Here is a 7,946-nt window from a genome sequence, read left to right as displayed (position 1 = left end):
GTGGCTGAGTGGCTCAGTCGGTTAAGCATCCGACTTCATCTCAGGTCATGATCTCACGGTTCATGGGTTCGAGCCCCACGTCAGGCTCTGTGCTGAGAGATAGCTCAGAGCCTGGAGCCTGCTTCAGATTCTATGTCTCCCTCTCTCTCTCTGACCCTCCCCTGCTCATGCTGTCTCTCTCTCTCTCTCAGAAATAAAACATTAAAAAATTTTTTTAAAAAGATAGGTAAAAGAGAACCAGGAGTATAAGATTACCTTTGTCCTTTTCCTTTAAAATTACAAATGCCCAGAGTATTCCAGATACATTTCTTTTTTTTTTTTAATTTTTTTTCAGATACCTTTCTTTGTGACCAGATGATGTCCAGTTTGACTCATTTAATAAACTGATACATTGCAATGATTTATTACACAAGAATAGTTTTAGAATTAAATGTTTTTCATGCTGGAATTTCTGCCCAAATATATAAAATATATATATAAAATATATAAATAATATATTTTAACAAAGAGCTTGCCTTTTCGTTTTGCATTGGGACTTGCAAATTATGGAGCTGGCTTGGTTATCAAAGAAAGTTTATGACTTATTAGAAAGACTTCTGTACTTCCCTTGGGTTTCATTTATGTTTTCTGCCTTGGAAATAGTCAGAGTTGAATAAAAACCCCTATGATAGGAGTCACTCTCTATGTTTCACTGTCACTAATGACATAGAAAATGTAGCTGAAGAGTTACACTCATCGTTTTTGTGGTTTTCACACAATACTAATATTCTCTATCCCTCACAAAGGTGTATAAGAATCCCTGTGGGAGATACAGTTTTAAAAAATCATTAGGTGAATCTGGTATGCCCCTTTTCTTATTCTCTACTTGCTAGCTACTTTAGAAGTCTTTAATCATAGGTTTATGGCACAGCTCATTGCTCATACTTTAAATATACTAAGGAAAACCATACAAGGGGTGCCACTCTTACATTTCAAGCTACGAAACTTATTTTATCCTTTGTTTTCCTTTCTGTATTAAGTATAATTATAGAAAATAAGATTATTTTTCTTTTCAAAATGATATGTTTAGAGAATTAGAGTAGCTCTTAAAACAGTTTTCAATCTTTTTTTTATTTCTTCTCATTTTGCACATTATACTCAAAGAAACAGAATTATATATTATAATTTAGAAAAAGTTTTCCTACAAATCCATATTCTACAGATTTAACTCCACAAATACTGATTAAAGCTTAAATATGGATTAAAATGTATATGTAGTAATGAGAATTATGATATCTAATATTTAATATCTACCTATTTATATTTGTTAAGTGTCAGGGCATTTTTCTAAGTGTTTTTTGTGTGCTTTATGTGTACCCATTTCTTTGATCTTTACAAAAACTGTATGAGTAAGGCATTATAGACATTTTAGATGACAAAGACAGGTCACAAAGAAGTGTAGTCACTTGTCCTGGCATCTAAGGTTATTCGTTATACAGAGGAGGTACCTATACCACAATATTATGTAGGGTACAAATAGAATTTTTCAAACACTCCACTTTTTGTTTTAATCAATAAAACTACTGACCTGTTTATGCACTTTAGGGTTTACTTCTAAATCCCCAGAGTAGTAACACATGGAAGATCTAAGTAGCAAGATCTAAGCAGCATATCCAGAAATTCTGTTAATATATTTTTTAATAATTTGATGAATAAATGTGTACTATGGGCCATTATTCCTCAACATAAATTGTTAGCACTCAGTAGATATATGAAAATAAGGGCCATTTTGAAAATGTGTGAAATACTTGTATCGTGGTCCTTTAGATATGCTAATACCCCTTAAAAGAGACATTCTTTAAACATCAGATTGAATGTAAATTACATCAGATCCATGAGCTTAACATTTAAATTGTTGTCATTATTGAGCAGTAAGTGGTTACAATTATGAAAAACAAAGTGTTGGGGGCTGTGTGTGTCTCTTTGTCCTAGAAGGATGAGTTTATTCACTCCATCATCAGATAAAGTGGGAGAAGATGAGAGCTGAGAGACTACCCAGGCAGAATGAATATCCATAAGCCCTGGCTCTTACACAATGGCCTGTGAGCTAAGCGCCATGTTTCCCAGAAGCAGAGGACTAGAACTAGAGAAAAGAGGAAAATAAAGTCGATGATCAGAGTCATATAGATGGTCCAGGATGATTTTGCAGTTTGATATAAAGGAAGGAGGCAACAAGGGGAAAATAAAGATGTGAATGAGACTCAGAGACCAGGAAAGGGTCAAAAAACATGAAGGCACAGGTCAGAATGGGGATAGGGTCATAGAAAAATAATCGTGATATGTTCATGAGAAAACTTTCTCAGTGATTATCATGTGGTAAACTGGACATACCTCAAGTCAATAACAAAGCAGAAGAGTGAGCAGACTAGGGTAACAGGTGGATTGACAGAAGTCCTTTATCTCAGGTAAAAAATCTTGGGTACAATAAAGTAATGTAAGGTATGATCTCCTCACTGCTATTTATTGTGTACATGAAGTCATTACAACTTGCCTTTAAAAATAGAGCTTGGGTAGCTCAGCGAGTTAAGAGTCCAACTCTTGATTTTATTTCAGGTCATGATCCCACAGTGGTGGGACTGAACCGCATATCAGGCTCCGTGTAGAATGCAGAGCCTGCTTGGGATTCTCTCTCTATCTCTGCCCCTGCCCCACTCGTTCCCCCTCCCCCCTTCTCTCTCAAAATAAATAAACTTAAAACATATGCTTTCATTCAAGTTGTAAGTCAAAGATAGAAAATCATTTATTCACTTAGTCAACAAATATTTACTGAGTATGTACTCTGTAGCAGTACCATTATAGGGCTCTGGTGATATAGTAATAAATCAATAAGACAAAAATCCATGCTCCCAGAGAATTTACATCAGTTGTGCGTGGTTGGAGTGGGTTTCTGGAGTGCTATGTTAGAAAAGCTGCCTTAGCTTTCCAGAAGGGACAAGCAAAAGTTTACACACAGAGATTTTTGGAGTTGCTCGTTCACAACACAGAAGAGGGATTTGGGAGATTTGGAATAAAATTCACTGCATTTATTAACTCACTAACCAGCAAGTGAAGAAAGGTAATTCTATATTCTAATTGAACTCCTTCTAATCCATCCAAATACACTCCACCTTATTCTGTAGTGTGTACAGAAGAGGTCTCTTTCCTTTTCCGAATATTTTAACTCAGACACAACAATACTAGCCAGCACTAAATGTATACTTACATATTAGATATTTGTCTATGGCCTTTATCTGAATTAATCCATTTAATTTTAGAATAATTCAATGGGGTAGATACATGTTCTATGATTACCCCCAATTTATAGAGGAAGAAACTGAGGTACAGAGAGGTTGAGTAATTTGCCCAGGTTTTGCGATTAGCAAGCACAAGAGTCAGTATTTGAAGCTGGCAATGCTCTCTTCTGCCTTCAGAGTCTGTTGTCTAAACACGGGGCACACGTGCTGCCATTTTAACTATACTTGTTTACTTTAGTTTCCAATGTCTTTATACTTCTTGATGCTGTTCAAAATGAAGAGAAGGAATAAAAAGAAAAATATGGCAATGAAATAGTTTAATTTGTTAAACCAGTATTTATTGTGTTGCTCTAAGGATATTTTTGGTGTTTGGGATACACTGGGAAAAAAACAAAACAAAACATCAACCAAAAAAAGCCTAGGTTCCTATTTATAAGAGGTATCATTCCATTGATCAAAACAAATAAAGACAAAAATAAAAATTTAAAAAAACAGGGGCACTTGAGTGGCTCAGTCGGTTGAGCATCCAACTTCAGCTCAGGTCATGATCTCACAGTTCGTGGGTTCAGGCCTGCATCAGGCTCTGTGCTGACAGCCAGCTCAGAGCCTGGAGCCTGCTTCACATTCTGCATCTCACTCTCTCTCTGACCCTCCCCTGCTCATGCTAGCTCTCTCTGTCTCTCTCTCTCTCTCTTTCTCTCTCTCTCAGAAATAAATAAAACATTAAAAAATTAAAAACCAAAGACATAGAGAGAGGGAGGCAAGATGGCGGAGAAGTAGGGAGCTCCGTACATTTCGCCTGCACCCATCTCTCAAACAGAGAAGGCCTGAAGTCCTAGGACAGTGAGCCACAGGAGTTTGGGAAGAGAAAGAGACAGAGTACACTGGGAAGGCAACCTCATAGGTGCGTAAGTGCGAACTGGGGAAGATAAAAGCGGGACGGGACCCAGAGATACAGAGGGAGGGGAGGGAATCCGGCTTGCTTGCAACTGCAGTGAGTGATTACCTGTGGTGGCGAGCTGCCAGGAGTCCAGGGGAAAGGAAAGAAAAGCGGAGATTGCTCATTGAACCATCCCTAGAGAAGAGGAAAAAATAAACTCGGCTTGGAAAGACAGTGTTTTTTAGCTCTGGTTGGGGTGTTGACTTTAAACTAGGTGCCCTGGTGGGGCGCCTGGGTGGCTTAGTCGGTTAAGCGTCCGACTTTCGCTTAGGTCATGATCTCGCGGTTCGTGGGTTCGTGCCCCGCGTCGGGCTCTGTGCTGACTGCCGGCTCAGAGCCTGGAGCCTGTTTCAGCCTGTGACTCCCTCTCTCTCTGACCCTCCCCTGCTCACGCTGTCTCTCTCTCTCTCTCTCCTAAAAATAAAACATTAAAAAAAAAAATTAAAAAAAAAAAAAATAAACTAGGTGCCCTGGTCCCAGAAGCTGCCAGGAAAAACTGAACTGCCATGTGCCCGGCACCACCCAAGGTGGCAGCGGCCCAGTGAACCAGTAGTAACGCCTGTAGTGGCGATATGCACAACAGCGGCCCGCTGAAGCGGCAGTGAAGCGCTGTGGCGACACGGACTCTGCGGACCTGAAGTTGCTACCTTCCCCGAATGCACTCCAGTTGTATCGCTGCTTGACCCTGGCGGATCTGAGGCTGCGACACTTCCCCCACTCCCCACTCAACACCCGGCAACAGGGAAGCAGCAGCCTGCGGGACTGTTCAGGGCGGTATAACAAAGCCCACAGACTGGGACCTGGAAACAAGGCAGGGTGTGGGGCAAAGAACTCAGCCCACCTTGGCTACATCCTCAGCACAGGGAGATCGGACACGAAGAAGTGATTTGCAACGCTTGGTTGAGAAGGGACTGGGCCGACGCCGTTCTTCTCTCCACAACCACCAAGGTGGGGCCTCAGAGAGGCCAGTGGACACAGTGGAGGCAGGAGACCTGCCTACACCAAACCATGCCGATCCCCTCCAGAGAGCTGTTTTGTTGTTGTTGTAGCTGTTTTTACCTGAGCCTGGGTTTGCGTGTTTATTGGTTTTGTCTGTGCGTTTGGGTAACCGTGTTCCCTCTGTTTTCTTTTTTCAGGGTTGCCTCAAGAAACAAGCCAAACTACAGATGGTGGAGAGTCCCAAATACCACTACCAGTAGAGAAAGAAAATAATCAAAACACTCAACAAGAGAAACCAAGAGACACCATCCAAAGAACACTTCCTGAACAGACAGGCCCTGAACAGTCAAAAGAGCCCTCTCTAATTCAGCAGAACTCACAGGGGCCGAGTGTACAACAAGCTTTTAAAAGTAACAAGAGATAGAAAGCTAACCAAAATGACAAAATGGAAGAATCCTCTTCCAAAGAAACTCCAGGAAGAAATGACAGCTATAGAACTGCTCAAAACAGATACAAGCAACATAACTGAACAAGAGTTTAGAACAAGAATCATAAAATTAATTGCCGGGCTTGAAAAAAGCATGGAGGACANTGGGGCCTCAGAGAGGCCAGTGGACACAGTGGAGGCAGGAGACCTGCCTACACCAAACCATGCCGATCCCCTCCAGAGAGCTGTTTTGTTGTTGTTGTAGCTGTTTTTACCTGAGCCTGGGTTTGCGTGTTTATTGGTTTTGTCTGTGCGTTTGGGTAACCGTGTTCCCTCTGTTTTCTTTTTTCAGGGTTGCCTCAAGAAACAAGCCAAACTACACATGGTAGAGAGTCCCAAATACCACTACCAGTAGAGAAAGAAAATAATCAAAACACTCAACAAGAGAAACCAAGAGACACCATCCAAAGAACACTTCCTGAACAGACAGGCCCTGAACAGTCAAAAGAGCCCTCTCTAATTCAGCAGAACTCACAGGGGCCGAGTGTACAACAAGCTTTTAAAAGTAACAAGAGATAGAAAGCTAACCAAAATGACAAAATGGAAGAATCCTCTTCCAAAGAAACTCCAGGAAGAAATGACAGCTATAGAACTGCTCAAAACAGATACAAGCAACATAACTGAACAAGAGTTTAGAACAAGAATCATAAAATTAATTGCCGGGCTTGAAAAAAGCATGGAGGACATCAGAGAAACTATGGCTACAAAAAATATGGAGCTTAAAAATAGTTATGGTGAATTTAAAAATGTGACAATTGAGATACATAATAACTGGAGGCATTCAATGCACAGATTAAAGAGACAGAAAAGAGAATAAGTGATGTAGAAGACACTATTATAGAAAAAGAAGAAGCTGAGAAAAAGAGAGATAAAGTGATCCAGGAACATAAATGAAGAGTTCGAGAGCTCAATGATACAATCAGAAGGAACAATATCTGTATCATAGGAATTCCAGAAGAAGAAGAGAGGGAAAGGTGCTGAAGGAATCCTGGAACAAATTATAGCAGAGAACTTCCCCAACCTTGAGAGGGAAGTAGAAGTTGAAATTCAAGAGGCACAGAGAACTCCCCTCAGATGTAATTTGAATCGGTCTTCTGCATGACACATCATAGTGAAATTGGCAAAATATAAGGACAAAGAGAGAATTTTGAAAGCATCTAGGGAGAAAAGGGTCCTAAAGCACAAAGGGAAACTTATCAGACTGGTGACAGACCTATCTACTGAAACGTGGCAGGCCAGAAAGGAATGGCAGGAGATCTTCAATGTGATAAACAGAAAAAATATGCAGCCAAGAATCCTCTATCCAGCAAGCCGGTCATTCAAAATAGAAGGAGATATAAAAACCTTTCCAAATAAACAAAAATTGAAAGAATTTGTCACTACTAAGCCAGTCCTACAAGAAATCCTGAGGGGGACTCTCTGAGGGAAGTATTGAAAGGAACGCAAGATACCAGAGACAACACCACAAGCATGAATCCTACAAAGGACACAAAGACTCTAAACCCACACATTTCAATAATAACACTGAATGTAAAAGGGCTGAATACTCCAATCAAAAGACATAGGGTAGAAGAATGGATAAAAAACCAAAATCCATCTATTTGCTGTCTACAAGAAACACATTTTAGACTGGAAGATACCTTCAGATTAAAAGTAAGGGGATGGAGAAATATCTATCATGCTAGGGGAAGTCAAAAAAGCTGGAGTAGCTATATTTATATCAGACAAACTGGACTTTAAAGACAATAACAAGGGATGAAGAAGGGCATTATGTAATAATTACAGGGTCTATCCATCAGGAAGAACTAACAATTATAAATGTCTACACACCAAATATGGGAGCACCTAAATATTTAAAACAAATAGAAACAATTTTATAGATAAGAATGTGCTAATAGTAGGGACTTTAATACTCTGCTTACAGCAATGGATAGATCAACCAGACAGAAAAACACTAAAGAAACAATGGACTTGAATGACACATTGGACCAGATGGATTTGACAGATATATTTAGAACTCTACATCCTGAGGCCATGGAATTCACTTTCTTATCAAGTGCGCACAGCACATTCTCCAAGATTGATCACATACTGGGACATAAAGCAGCCCTCAGTAAATATAAAAGAATGGAGATCATACCATGCACTTTCAGATCATTATGCTTTGAAACTTGAAATAACAGGAAGAAGTCTGGAAAACCTCCAAAAACATGGAGGTTAAAGAACACCCTACTAAAGAATGAATGGTCCAATCAAGCAATTAAAGAAGAAATTTAAAAAAAATATATGGAAACAAATGAAAATGAAA

This window comes from Crocuta crocuta, unplaced genomic scaffold (assembly GCF_008692635.1).
Source record: "Crocuta crocuta isolate KB4526 unplaced genomic scaffold, BGI_CrCroc_1.0 scaffold56, whole genome shotgun sequence".
NCBI lineage: Eukaryota > Metazoa > Chordata > Mammalia > Carnivora > Hyaenidae > Crocuta > Crocuta crocuta.
Note: the sequence above shows the minus strand (reverse complement) of the source record.